Below are 14,136 nucleotides of genomic sequence, written 5' to 3' on the forward strand. Positions count from 1 at the left end.
GGAGTAGTGTAGTTAACGGAATAAGGACGTATTATAATTATCTCGTATATTCTAAATCTTATGAGATTAATGACGGGAACAACGAACCCGAGTAACTATTTATTTATTTTTATTTAGAAAACTTTATTACACATACAAACAATACAGAAAACATTAGAAGACACTATACTAGATGGTGCAAAGGCGGCTAAAGGTGCTATAGCAATCTGCCCGGCTAGCATGGGCAATAGATAAAAATTCCCCGATTATATCCACCGTTGTCATAGAAATCAGTGGATATAATCGGGGATATAATTTTTATCTACTGCCCATGCTAGCCGGGCTGTTAGAGGCAACCTTTGGTGTACAGATTTAGTGACCAGAGCACTATATTATGGCTAAGTACTTTTTTTCATAAGCGTTGTCGTTTAATAATGAAATCATCATCATATCAGGGAATGAGACGTATACCGTAGTTAAGTATGTTGTCGATAGCCTATGTAATAAGTAATAACCTGGACAAGTTCGTTCTGTATAATAGACGTACGAGTACAAAGTAGGTAGACACCTATCCTAATTTTTAAGGCTCCAAACATAACGTTATTGTACTAAATCTATCGCCAAGATAGCGTGGTAACTCGCCACTTTTCAAGAAGAGCACGATGTAAATGCCCATTCTATAAGTTTGATGCTTTAAATATAAAACTTGAGGGTTTGCTAAATTTACCATAACATCGTTTTAATTGACATTCCTTTTCCCTTATCAATTCAATTAAATCAGGAATATTATTATTGCTTTCGTGATTAATGTTGTTTCTTCTAGCTACACGCTGTTTGTTACTCATGTGAATTAACATAGTTAGGGAAAGGAAAGGGGGCTTTAAGGGGGGAAGTAATGGACGGGGAACGCTAAACAAATCATACGTAAGTAGGAGTATTATTGTAATAATTTATGAAAAGTTGTTCGATAGGGTGGGAGTTGTACCTTCAAAATTCACCGAAATATTTCTATAAAGAATTTTGTTCCGTGGCGTAATATTAAAATACCAAATCACTTGAAATATACGAACAGTTAAACCTAATGCAATTTTTTTTTTCTCAGTGTTCTAGTAATATGTTATGTATCAAAATAAATTAATCATATTTACTTAAATAAACCTAGACTCTAGACCAGTTAACCAGACAGCCATATGGTTTATTTTAAGCAGGCGGAGCGTGCATCGTTTTAACTTTAAAACAAGAGTATTGATTCATGCCAAAAATAGACAATTTTGCATAGTGAACAGTGAAATAGTGCTAAGTAACATAAAGAAAAATGTATTACTGCATACCAGCAAGTGAAGATTAAGTCCTTTAAAGAAATCCTGAGTTGCACAAGCAGATTAATTAATGAAGACACCACAAACACAACGTCAGCCGCGTAGCATGAGTAATGTTTTAAGTAAATACACAATAATAAATATTATACACTGCTTTGCAATGAATAAGGACACAAATACGTAGGTAAATGAGTTTAGGTAAGCGTTAACAAAACAATACTAGTTAAGAATCCGAATAAAAATTATACAGATCCATGCTATGTTTACGCACTTGACAATGTTCAGGAGTCACTAGTTGACTAGTGAGTCAACAGCGTGCGGGAGGTTCCTTTGTTTATTTACATCGACAGCGTGACAAGTGGAGCCGCGGAAGTCGACGGAGCCTCGCAATTATTGCGATGGCCATGAAATTTTCGCTACGAGCACAACGTGCGCCCGAAGTGATCGTCAATCACTAACTGTGGGCTGTCGGCATACTGTAACTGTCGGTGTCGGAGGGGCCTCCTGACTGCTGTGCGAAGCCTGGACGACACTAAGCGCGACTGCATCAGCACGACAGAAGTCGCAATGAGCGTGTACAGTTTGTAATACAAGAAGGTGTATGAAGCAGTCACTGCACCGCAGAGCGCGATACCACAGTTGTACCTACATCGTAAAACTGTGGCGATACAGACCGCAATAACTCGGCTCCTACGCGCGCGCCTTCACAAAGATCCTTTGTAACTTCCTCACTTCTAGAAACCGCGTTAGATATTACATCGTCGCGCGTTGCATCTGTCCGAGCCTTACGTTCGTAGTTTGGTACGCCTGATCAACTTTCCTGGTTAAGTTTCCTAATTAATGTTATTACACAAGTTAATTTCCTTCTGTAAGCAATTTATTTCTGATTACTGTGAAATCTTTGCTTAATCATTCTAAAAATTGAATATTGCTTTATTGCTTATCGTTTATCAAGTGTAAATTAAATATTTCTTTGTTGCGATAATATTTACTTCAAATCGATAATTTAGGAATGTAGATAGGTACCTAGGTATCTATCACAAATAAGGTAAGGCTATTACTAGTATATTGAGAAGGTAGGACTTATTTCATCAGCTCAAAGGGCTCCCTCGAGTTTTATTCGGATTGAACATCAGAGAAATGAGAACGTCGTTATACTGGCATCGATGTATGCCAAATACATAATACACTGATATGCTAACATTTAGAATTTTAAATTCAGGTCTTCACAACAGTCGATGGACTTTAAACAAGGCACTGTGGCCTTAATAGATACATGTATAATATTAAACTCTAGGGCACTGATATCTGCAGACTGTACCAGAAGTCTGATGAGACTCTGATGCTCATTATCTGCTACTGCCCGCCCTAATGCATAAGCGTAGCATCCACCTGGAAAACAAATTGGTTATACTGGGGAAGCTACTCTAACTCTAGTCAGAAAGGTGATGCTGTACCTGGCGGCCATAAGCATGAAAATTTATAATTGGTGGCGATCACAATGTATCCAAGACGGTCGAAGTGATACAGGGATTGAAGACCCCAAAAAAGAAAACAGTCGGAGGAGATGAATAGGTAGTCTACATCGTTCTAGTAGGAGCATATTCCCGAAATTTATAACATCTCTATGCGGGGTAAGTCCAAATAAGTTTTTAGATCAGCAGCAAAAATGCAGTCGTGTTAGCATAACAATAAGTTTGTACATCCGCGCGGGGTAAAAACGCAATACAATTAGTGGTATTTGTGACAACTGGAGCGTGAGAGGAATCCGGCGTACAGTAGTGTTCATGTCGCGCTGCCCTGTGCCGTGACCGACTCCACGAAGCGAATGCGACTGCAGTGCCCTCCATTCAAACAACACGGCTTTACAATACTAATTAATGCCATTGTTGTAACCAGGTAATCAATTAACCTACTGATTATTTATTGATGACTTTAGACGCTATACTATGCCACAAAAAATTGATCTGAAACAAATCCAGATAGTAGGAAAGCACATAGTAAGAATATCTGCTCGGTACGTAAGACAGTCCGGTACGCAGTTTCAGCAACTTTTGTGCACTCCTTTACCAAAAAATTTAAATGATTTTAGATATTTCCTTATTTATATATATTTTTCCAGTAGGAATAAAATACATATAATGGTTGTTTTTGGTACTTCTAGCAGCTTATAATAGTTCGAGATTTTAACGCGGTTTTCAACTTTAAACTCGCTCATATAAAAACTTATTCCAGAAGGCATTGCAAGGTCAGGTTCGTCTGTTTTCCACAGTGTTTGAACACGGATTACTGAGTGACATACTGAAACTATAACTGCTAATACTTGAGCGTGTACAAAGCCACGGAAATTTTTGAAATGTGGTCGAATAATTACTGTGTGGTAGCAAAATATGTGCTCATTAAATTAGGTGCGCAAACAGTCACGGCGACTGAAGACGGCGACGCCGATGATGTCATCGGACGCGCAGCCGTCGCTCCGGACCGTCCGTCAACACGCATGGCCTTATATAACAGCATCTACAGACATTCCAACTTAGGACGGTCGTAGGTACATCTGACTGCATGTCGTTCCAATCTATCGTTTTGGATAAAATTGATCAATAATAAAAACAGTAACTATGTGCTGCTTGCTGTAAAATATCAGTCAGTCATTTCTTTACGTTGTGCTACGATCGCAATTATTGTGATTGGATGAATTTATTTTATCTTGCTGCAACTGCATTTTACCAATACTTCGACAATATCGCCTAACTAGATGATTGCAATCGTCGCCCATAGCTGTCAAACTAGGCGGTCGGCATTGTTTATTTAAAAGTGAAATGACGGAATGCCTTCTGTTATTTGGCTCTGGTCCTGGAGGCAGCCGACGATTTTAAGTTGTAACCTATTTATGCAGCCAACTTGTTAGAACATCCGAAGCCATTTAAGACAGAACAACTACTGTATGAGACCTTTAAGCATTAAATTTTCTTAGAATATTACAGATTCATGTAACTAAGTACATTATTTCAACCTACAAAAAGAAATAAAAGTCTTTGGTACACACACTTTTTTTCACTGATATATTCTTTAGCCTTCTTCAAGACCATGAAAGTGCAGCTGCAGTAACTGTAGTATGTGTACATAGTAAAATATACCTTTCTTTACCCTTGCGCTTAGTAAATTATTTTGTATTAAGTATTTACTAAATAATCATAACTATGATTATAAATATTTACTCATTCAGGGACCATAAAATATTAAAGGTGCGTTTTCACATATTTGGACAAGTGGCGAGATGGGGCATTAGTTACCTGCTGTCCAGGAGTCATACTGCCATAGTTTGACAGTTACATTGTGACAATCACAATCTCCTCTGATTGGCCACCGCTCTCTCACTATTGGCTACAATGTATTGTTGTAACAAGAGTATCATAAATTCGGTCAATCACAACAATCAAGATTGTAATAACGATTGTTTGCTGTATCAATTAGCAGGTCTCCAGGGTGATTCACTAACTCAGTGATCAATACTGAATGAGTGTCACATGAGTTTATTGTTTTAGGGAAAATCATTATCATCATGATCAAGCCATTACCAGCCCACTACTGAGCATGGGTCTCCTCTCAGAATAAGAAGGGGTTTGGCTATGGTCCAACACACTGGTCAAGTGCGGATTAGGGAATATAAAGCTATATTCTTGTTTGATTGAAAATCATTTATGTTTATTGCCCTATTAGGTAAAATTCTTTCAACAAATAGAATTAAATCAATCACTACCCATTATAAATGTGGAAGTGTATATTTGTTTGTTGGTTTATTGGTTTTTCTTGCAACGGATTAAAGTGCTTTTTGCATGGGTATAGTTAAAGACATGAAGAGTTACCTATTTCACTTTTTATCCTAGACAATCATATTTAAGTTTCCACAGGATTCTAAAAACTAAATCCACATGGTTCAAGTGGCAGGTATTAGTTAGCATATAATATAAAATGGTTGAAAAGTCAAATGCCTAAAAGCATTATTAAGATACTTTAAATGGGTCTAAGCAAATAGATTCCTTTTCAGAGCTACTGAGCAGCATATTATGCCTTTATCATTTGCCTGGGGGGTTAAAATGCATGATGCAGCAACATTATTAGCAAGTAAAAGACGCACAATAGTCTCATTCATACTTTCATTCCCATGATATAGTAAAAGCAGTGCAGTCAATGTTTTAGACAAAACGTATTAAAATCATGAGAAAATCTTTTACTATTCTTACTTAGTTATAATTTATTCCATAGCACTCAGCATCAAAGCCAAACATGCCTGACTAGCCCTAACTGTGCTGTGCTTCAAATAAGATTGTTACTCACAAGTGCTATTATAATTAGGATTAATACAACAACTTGTGATCAGTGCATATTAAAAGTAATCAATTACTTTTGGACCATTATCGAATCCCTGGCCATATAGGGTTAAAAGATTGAAAAGGTCAACAGGTCAATCATGGTGAACGTTATTAGTTTCCACCTCGCCGAATTGCATGTATCCACTCATCTAATGGTACCTTTGACCTATTATTTCTATCTAGCATAAGCTCACAGCTTAGTTAGAAGGCGGGAAAGATCATGAATAGGTACTTGAAGTACTTACTAAAGTAGGTAATTGAAAAAGGGACCCCTGTATAGGTTGTAACTTCCAATTTGAAAGATGTGTATGGTGCTCTTTTTCACAAATAAATTCATAACTGGTGAAATCAATTCTACAGTAGGATATTAATAATCCATTTATTTGAGTTTTGTCCCTCAGTATGGGATCGATTCATAACCACCTTCAATACTAAGGTGCCATTACAAATAATACAACCAAGAAACTGTAAATTGTAACTTTCCAATTCTATATTATAATTAATTACAAACTATAATGCATCCCGCATCCCATGGACTTTCCATTCTTACAGCCTATTTCCACAAACGCAATAGGTAAGAACTTAGAAGTCGTCCGCCTACAAATTCAACATTGCCTTCAGCAGCGCAAGCAGTTACAGTAACTAAAAATAGGCAATAGCAGTAAAACGTACTTACCAGGAATTACTGGAAGCAATAATTCAAAAACTATCTTTCTGAAAAGTTCTTAGTTCATTATTTATTCACAGCACTTTAGAAAAATCATCCATAATCATAAACACAACACATACGTCACTTGCAGATATCCGCCATTTTATAAATTTATTTATGGATCCCATAGAGATGTGATGGATGATGGTCGATGGATCCTCATTACTTGGTCTATGGATCTATGATTTCCTTGGTAAATAATCTTCGTTTTATAATACCTTGAGCAAGCTTGGCCCTATGGCTTGGCCCCATCCGGCATCCCACTGAAGGATTGATTGGACATGGATTGGACCCTTTGATCACGGATCACTTGGTATTGCACATAGATAGCTGTTCTGAGTTGGTTCTGAGATTAAAAAGTTTTGGTTTGTGGATTGGTAGTGGGATCATCCACTAATCATCACTGTCTACGTTTTACTCCAAAGGGCTAGGCGACTAGGGCTAGAACCCAGAGTCGTAAAACCAATTCGAAAAAAATGTAGAAAAAGAAGTCTGTCAAGTATTATAGTGAATCTGTGGTCTATAACCACAGACTAATGAGATCAATAACCTTTTTTTTTCCCCCTCTGGCTTTACATCATGGACGTATTATAACTATGGACCGATAATAAACTGAAAATGCGTGTCAATTATTTTTGTGTGCGTAAGTCATTTTGTCACTGTGTGCACCATCTAGGGCTGGGACGGCGAATTTGGGTATATCGATACCACATCAAAATTAATTTTCTATGTTACTACGACGGACTACGTGCAATATATACTTATCCATACTAATATTATAAATACGAAAGTGTATCTCAGTCTGTCTGTTAGCTTTTCACGGCCCAGTAGTTTAACCGATTTTGATGAAATTTGGTACAGAGTTAGTTTACACTCTAAGAGTGGGCATAGGCTACTTTTATCCCGAAAAAATCAAAGAGTTCCCATGGGATTCTTAAAAGCCCATCCGTTGTACCGATTTGTATGTACAGAGATAGCTTACGTTCTGGAAATTGACAACTTTTTACTTCAGAAAATTAAAGATTACTCACGGGATTTTTAAAAACCTAAATCCACGCGGACGATTATATATTCAGTAAAAACAAAAGTAAAATGAAACACTTTTCAAATAATTTAAATCAATTTATTACGTATTATTTGTATATATTACTAGACATTGAAAACTGACTGAGGAAAATGTTCAAAACCTTCCTTTTGTTTTATTATTAGACAGCTCTCGAAGTGGTTTTCGTTTTTGTATAACCTGAAATTAAATGAATTTATTTATGTCTTGCTGTTACTAGTTAAAAATGCAAAATTCCTTACGATGATAATAAAATTTAAGAAAACATCAGTAAAACATGAGAAATTATTTAAACTCACTTGTACCTCAATCCTGAAAAATAATTGTTGGTCCCTTTTTGTTTAACTATTGTCAAATAAAGAAATGTGTAATATTACTATATATTTATTAGTAGATAGGTACCTACATACAATTTGAAAGTACTTAGTGCTTACTGGTTGATGGTATATAAGATATCCTTCAAATATAGTTGATATTGCATCTGATTTCAATTTATTTATTTTTAAACCAGAAATATGTATAACAAGACTCTTCGAAATGTTTGGAGCATAGACGAGAATATTCCTTTGGCTCCCAGTTTTTTCGTTTTATGGCCCTGATCCACGCAGTTCTAAACTCAGGACATTTTGGAAATCTACAAAAGTATGCAAATGTTATTAAAACGATAAAAGACAAAATTTGATTTTATCGATAAAGTGTGTACACATCACTAAAAATGAAGCCTAAAATAATGCATAAATTAATATTAGATTACGCTATAAAACGTGGTTTTTGTCAGTATTACACGAGATAATTACACTTATAACATGTAAATCTTTAATTTTTAGCGATTTTCGGAATAAAAATTACGGTTGGTATCGATGAAATAGTTATTAAAGACTTACCTATGAAAAGGCAATTCAGGAACTTGGACGCCTCCTTTCTTATATCTGGAGGCACAAAACACAGCGTCACACATTTGGTTTTTTGATTTTATTTTTATTTTAAACCAGATTTATGTGATATTTAAAATTTTATAAAAACACTAAATCAAATTCCAATGTTTTGTCTTCCGATGGTGTCATGTAACTGTCACCAGTTACACATACAGTGCGTTGTTGCCAGACTTATATGAGCTATCGCTTTCACCCGAACGGAGGTTCCCTGAAATAGACGGAGATAACAATACCTAGTTGACACATGGATGTACAAGAGCGGCAACAACCTATGACCCCCTCTAGTCTTATAATAGCTTTATGCTTTACATAGATTAGCCAATGTCAAGTTTTTTTTCTCTCTCTCTCGTCTGGCTTTACAAAAGATTAGCCAATGTCAAGTTTGTAGTTATTTGTAACAAGTTAATGTAACGCCACGCCGCCTCAGCCAATCGCAACGCGCCAACGCCAACCAGACTATCCGAGTCAAGCCAAGCTGGCCAATCACCGCCTGTTACAGCCGATAACCGCCAAGACGGCCAATCATAGCCTACTGCCGCCATGACAGCCAATCAACGCCAGCGCCATTGACAGCCGAACGCAACTCCGCCACCACTGCCGAATCCCTTCGGTGGGGATAACGCCATATAAAGCTATGCGAGCTCATTTTTAGGATTATTGTTCTATCGTACGCATTGTAAGCTGAAACTATGTCCATTTGTGTAAACAAGTGTAAATTATATAAATAGTAACAAAGTAACAATAGTAATAAAGCAATGAGTGATTTGTATTAGTGTGTTTAGTGAAGTGATATAATAAATTTGGGCGATTATACTGATTTGCTCTTTTTATTTAAACCCACTGTTTCATCTCAGAAGTGGGATTAATAAAGAAAGTTATGATGCATAATCGCGCCAATTAACGAGTCGGCAAAGACATGCCATCTACTTTGTTCATCCGCAAGGATGAAACGAATCATCGTGTAAAAATCAAGCGACAATGAAGATCGTCCACTTCTGGGGCCCGGAAGGTCCTTAGAAGAGTTTTGAACCGGAGGTACATTCATCTGCAGCGTGCATGGTTTCTACGCCCGATGGCAACCTACCCTCAACTTCTACGCGTAATAACTGAGGTATGATCCATCCATTATTCCATTTCAAATAATCCCGTTTTTAATGATATTGATGCATAGTGTAATGAGGTTGATCGTGTTTGTAACCTCTACTGATGAGATGACCGTGAAAGGTTAATATTGCTAACACCCTGTTTGAGGTTATGAAATTAGTATTAGAGCACGCGGGTTATGATAGGTGGTCATTATTCGCTCGCGGATAGTGAATGGTTTGAGTGATAGCTGATGATAAATATAACTATAATTTGTGGCATATCTGACCGTCAAATAAAGGTTTAGGTTTAAAGATGTTTAATTCTCATAAAAACAAAAAAGTCATTTACATAAGAACTTAATTCTAAGAAAATAAAGTTTACAATATTCGCCATTTAATTAAGTACTCATTCAGCGCATTTGTTGAAGTAATTCGCATTACTCATAGTGTGAGCAGCTAATTCAGTTTTAAATGGATTGAATGAGTGTACATTTTTTTATGTGTGCAGGTATTTTGATGTACAGTTTAGCTCCTTCATAGGTAAGGGTTTTTCTGCCATAAATTGTTCTAGTTTTGGGTAAGGCAAGGTAACTAGCTCGACGAGTTTTAGTTTTAATTTTTGTAAATGTGATATTTGTGTGTATTGTTTTATTTATAGTTTTCCTAACAAAAATACACGTATTGTATATATATAACTGATAAAATAATGGCGGTGAATACTAATGCTAAAATTGCAACCGATTGATTTAGTCAACTTTTTATCGAATCAGGTAAAAACCCGCTCAACCATCCACTTTTCACGTTGCATCTCGCCGAGATACCCGCAATTTGAATTCGCAGTTTAATTCTAGAAAACGTACTTAGTGGGTTAGTAGTAGTGCTTTCCAGTATGTGGAAATTATGACCAAGTGCTACCGGTACGAAAAAGTTAACAAGTAATTCAATAAGTTAAATAATAAAAAATAAAAACTCCCGACTGCAGTTTGCGCTGCATATTTTTCGGCTCTTACATTAAATCGTATAAAATCCACCACATTGATTGTTTAAAGAATTTTATATATCCATTGACACACACGCCATCAAAACGAATGACGTATCATTTATCAAAATCGGTTAAAATTGTTGAGTGGTTATGAACTGACACAAATACATACTGATCAGGAATTAATTAAAAAAAAAAAAAGATCTAGTATATCGGATGGTAACAATAGTTCTCAGACTACCCGCAAATTTCAACCAGAAGTTTTCAAGAAACAAGCTTTGACGCTATTAGTGTTTTTATTTGCACAAGGCTCAGTTATAGTATAAGGTTCTATAAACCTTTAAGGTTATTTTTTTCGCGTCGTCGGTGATATTCCCGCTGCAGTCATACAGACAACACGGGGTACGTGTGGGGTACCTGTAAATTATTTTTAAGGGTACAATAATATCATTTACGTCAGAATCGGTTGATGAACACTTTCAGTGTGCTCAAACCCAGTTTTGCATATAGCATGGCGATCGCAATTTGAATGTAAAATCGAATTGTTTTATGATGTTCACTTTTGAGTTTCTTGTGAAATTGATTTTCATGTGGTTATATGATTGTTATGTAAAATGAATATAGATCTTCATAATTGGGGCAGACGTACTTTATAAATCGACTGGGAGCTACTTGTAGTCAAACAATAATATTGTGTTTATCTTTCTTTTCTCGGAATTTTTGGTGAGTTCGTGAAGTGCAAACGTCATCGCCTACGATGGTCACCACTGATGCTTTGCTGTGTGCTGTGTGCCTGATGCCGAGCGCGTCACTGCGAGGCACCACATCGTGGCGCGCTAACGATGCAGGGTTGCAGCCAATGGGTATCTATAAGCCGCCGCATTGTTGCCTATTTGGGGTGACATAAGCGCTGTTAAGCGTTTATGCTGTATGGTATGACTGTTCTTTTATTTTTACTAAAAGTTAGTGTTTATGAAGTCTGTACGTGTTGTAACTTGTAGTTTAAATCACATTCTTTGAATGATTGAGAGCATAGTAAGTAGATCTTACTCACGGCTTTGGAACTGTCTCGTATAAAATACAAGCCAGTGGCACAGCGTATGAGTAAATACAAATAGGTAGTGTAATGTAGGCAGAATTGGGCACTTGGAGGAAACGTAATAATAACTATTACCAGTTAGATATCCTTATGATTTTGATAATGCTTTTGTCATTTTAGAAAAAAAGTAGTGCTTGTAGGCAGCATGTATGTTACGTACTTTTGCCAACAAGCTTTCAATCGAGTCAATTTCATCATTCTACCTTAAGATTGTCGGTCCAATCATAATGTAAGTAGAAAAGTCAAGTGGCACTTTTAATTATAACCATGATATAGCTTTGTGCCGTTCATTGTTAGTCAGGTGGACCGGACGTACCGTAAGAATTTTCACTAAGCCGACTAGACTGACGTTTTACATAATATCTTGAGTTCAGTTGGTGTTAGTATGCCTGCCTGGTTATGTAGCTTACATAGTAGGGAATAGGAATGGAATAGAAAGCTGTTATTTGACTGATGATCCTGTATTACCTAAATTCAATCGTGAACTGTTTTCGGAATTACATAGATGCCGAAGTGAAGACAGTAGCCAAGTCTTACTTTCTGCAGCCAAGACTTACTTTCTGCAGCCAAGTCTTACTTTCTGCAGCCAAGTCTTACTTTCTGCAGCCAAGTCTTACTTTCTGCAGCCAAGTCTTACTTTCTGCAGCCAAGTCTTACTTTCTGCAGCCAAGTCTTACTTTCGGTAGCCAAGTTTTACTTTCGGTAGCCAAGTTTTACTTTCGGTAGCCAAGTTTTACTTTCGGTAGCCAAGTTTTACTTTCGGTAGCCAAGTTTTACTTTCGGTAGCCAAGTTTTACTTTCGGTAGCCAAGTTTTACTTTCGGTAGCCAAGTTTTACTTTCGGTAGCCAAGTTTTACTTTCGGTAGCCAAGTTTTACTTTCGGTAGCCAAGTTTTACTTTCGGTAGCCAAGTTTTACTTTCGGTAGCCAAGTTTTACTTTCAATAGCCAAGTTTTACTTTCGGTAGCCAATTTTTACTTTCGAAAGCCAAGTTTTACTTTCGATAGGAGTACTTTCATCTCGTTGCTCGTTGAGAGATCTCCCTGCAAGGATTTAAGTGAGATTCCTTTTCAAGTCAGAGTAATAGCATTCACAGCTTCACGAGAAGCTATTTACAAGCTATTTTCCTTTCTACAAGCCAGTCTGTTGACGGTTTTTCTTTCAAAAATGTCTCTAAAGTAAAACGTGGAAAAACAGTACAACTGAAAACGATAATAATTTATAAATTAAATAATGTTCTTTTGTTTCGTCTTGGTTTTAAAGTAGATAAGATTGCAGTTTAGATCACAGACCAATGGCATTGGATTAGAATTTTGTAGAGTTCATACTGACCACATTTTGTAAAACCATTTTGTAAGACAGCGATAGGATATCGCTCATCAGTAGTGTAGGTACAATTTGATTATTACAGATGCTTTTGCAAAATTTGTTATCAGCCGAAAACGATCAGTTTCGTAGAATATTATACATAATTTGCCTTATTTGGACATCCTAGTAAACTTATAAAGTGAGCATAAGAATGCTTTTACTAGTAGACATTTTAGAGTTTCCGAGTGTCGACTGATTAATAGTTAGGTATGTTTTGACCTCCATGATACTACCACGAGTCAAGTGCCTAGTCAAGCCAATCCAAGCACTAACCAGACCATGTTAAATGCGTTGTGCCACAGGTCCTAGCGAAACTGCGAATAAAATGATTGGACAAACTATTAACTGATATTATTTGGACTACTGACAATACTCTCAATTAATGTGATATCCATAATTTGGTATTTACCTAGGTCACGATGCCATGTTACTATTAATGTAAAATTAGCGAACTCGGGATGGTTATGCGTAACAAGGCAAATGCTCGGTAAAGGATAGCAAGCGATTGGATAAAGCTAACTAGATAATGTAACTGACAAAATTAATATTTCATTTAATTATAACAAAGGAATTTAGTTATTTAGTGGCAAGTTCCCACAAGCATTGCAATAGAAGTAAACACTGATAGCATTTACTCAGGTTCATTTTCGTAACCAAGCTGGTAGGCATTAAGAGAACTCGAAGTGTTAAGGGGTTTCGAGGCTACGAAGCTTGTACATGCCTGAGCAGACTCTTTAAAGCCATATCACAGCGCCTACGGCTCTTATATCCAACAGTGCTAACTGTTCCGATAAATAACTTGAAACCGAAGACCTTGTTGAGCTATTGTCTACCAGAAAGCTAACCAAGCATTTTCCCATTGCGGGAGCAATTCATTGTTTCAGGACGGCCGAATGTAACGCCACGCCGCCTCAGCCAATCGCAACGCGCCAACGCCAACCAGACTATCCGAGTCAAGCCAAGCTGGCCAATCACCGCCTGTTACAGCCGATAACCGCCAAGACGGCCAATCATAGCCTACTGCCGCCATGACAGCCAATCAACGCCAGCGCCATTGACAGCCGAACGCAACTCCGCCACCACTGCCGAATCCCTTCGGTGGGGATAACGCCATATAAAGCTATGCGAGCTCATTTTTAGGATTATTGTTCTATCGTACGCATTGTAAGCTGAAACTATGTCCATTTGTGTAAACAAGTGTAAATTATATAAATAGTAACAAAGT

At 37.0% G+C, this 14,136-nt stretch overlaps 1 protein-coding gene across 4 annotated transcripts in view; it reads right to left on the reverse strand.

The window, feature by feature from the left end:
• Positions 1–6,499, reverse strand: part of LOC123874357 (tyrosine-protein kinase CSK) — a 31,225-nt gene extending 24,726 nt beyond the window's left edge. Inside the window, exon 1 of one of the 4 annotated variants that reach the window (XM_045919640.1) lies at positions 6,348–6,499. The gene's annotated coding sequence lies outside the window, so the exon portion shown is untranslated. Of the gene's footprint in view, positions 1–1,303; positions 1,869–6,347 lie in introns of those variants that run through there. The other 3 variants (XM_045919642.1, XM_045919641.1, XM_045919643.1) reach the window with 3 other exon arrangements.
• Positions 6,500–14,136: the final 7,637 nt, after the last annotated feature.

This window comes from Maniola jurtina, chromosome 18, assembly GCF_905333055.1.
Source record: "Maniola jurtina chromosome 18, ilManJurt1.1, whole genome shotgun sequence".
NCBI classification, from domain to species: Eukaryota; Metazoa; Arthropoda; class Insecta; order Lepidoptera; family Nymphalidae; genus Maniola; species Maniola jurtina.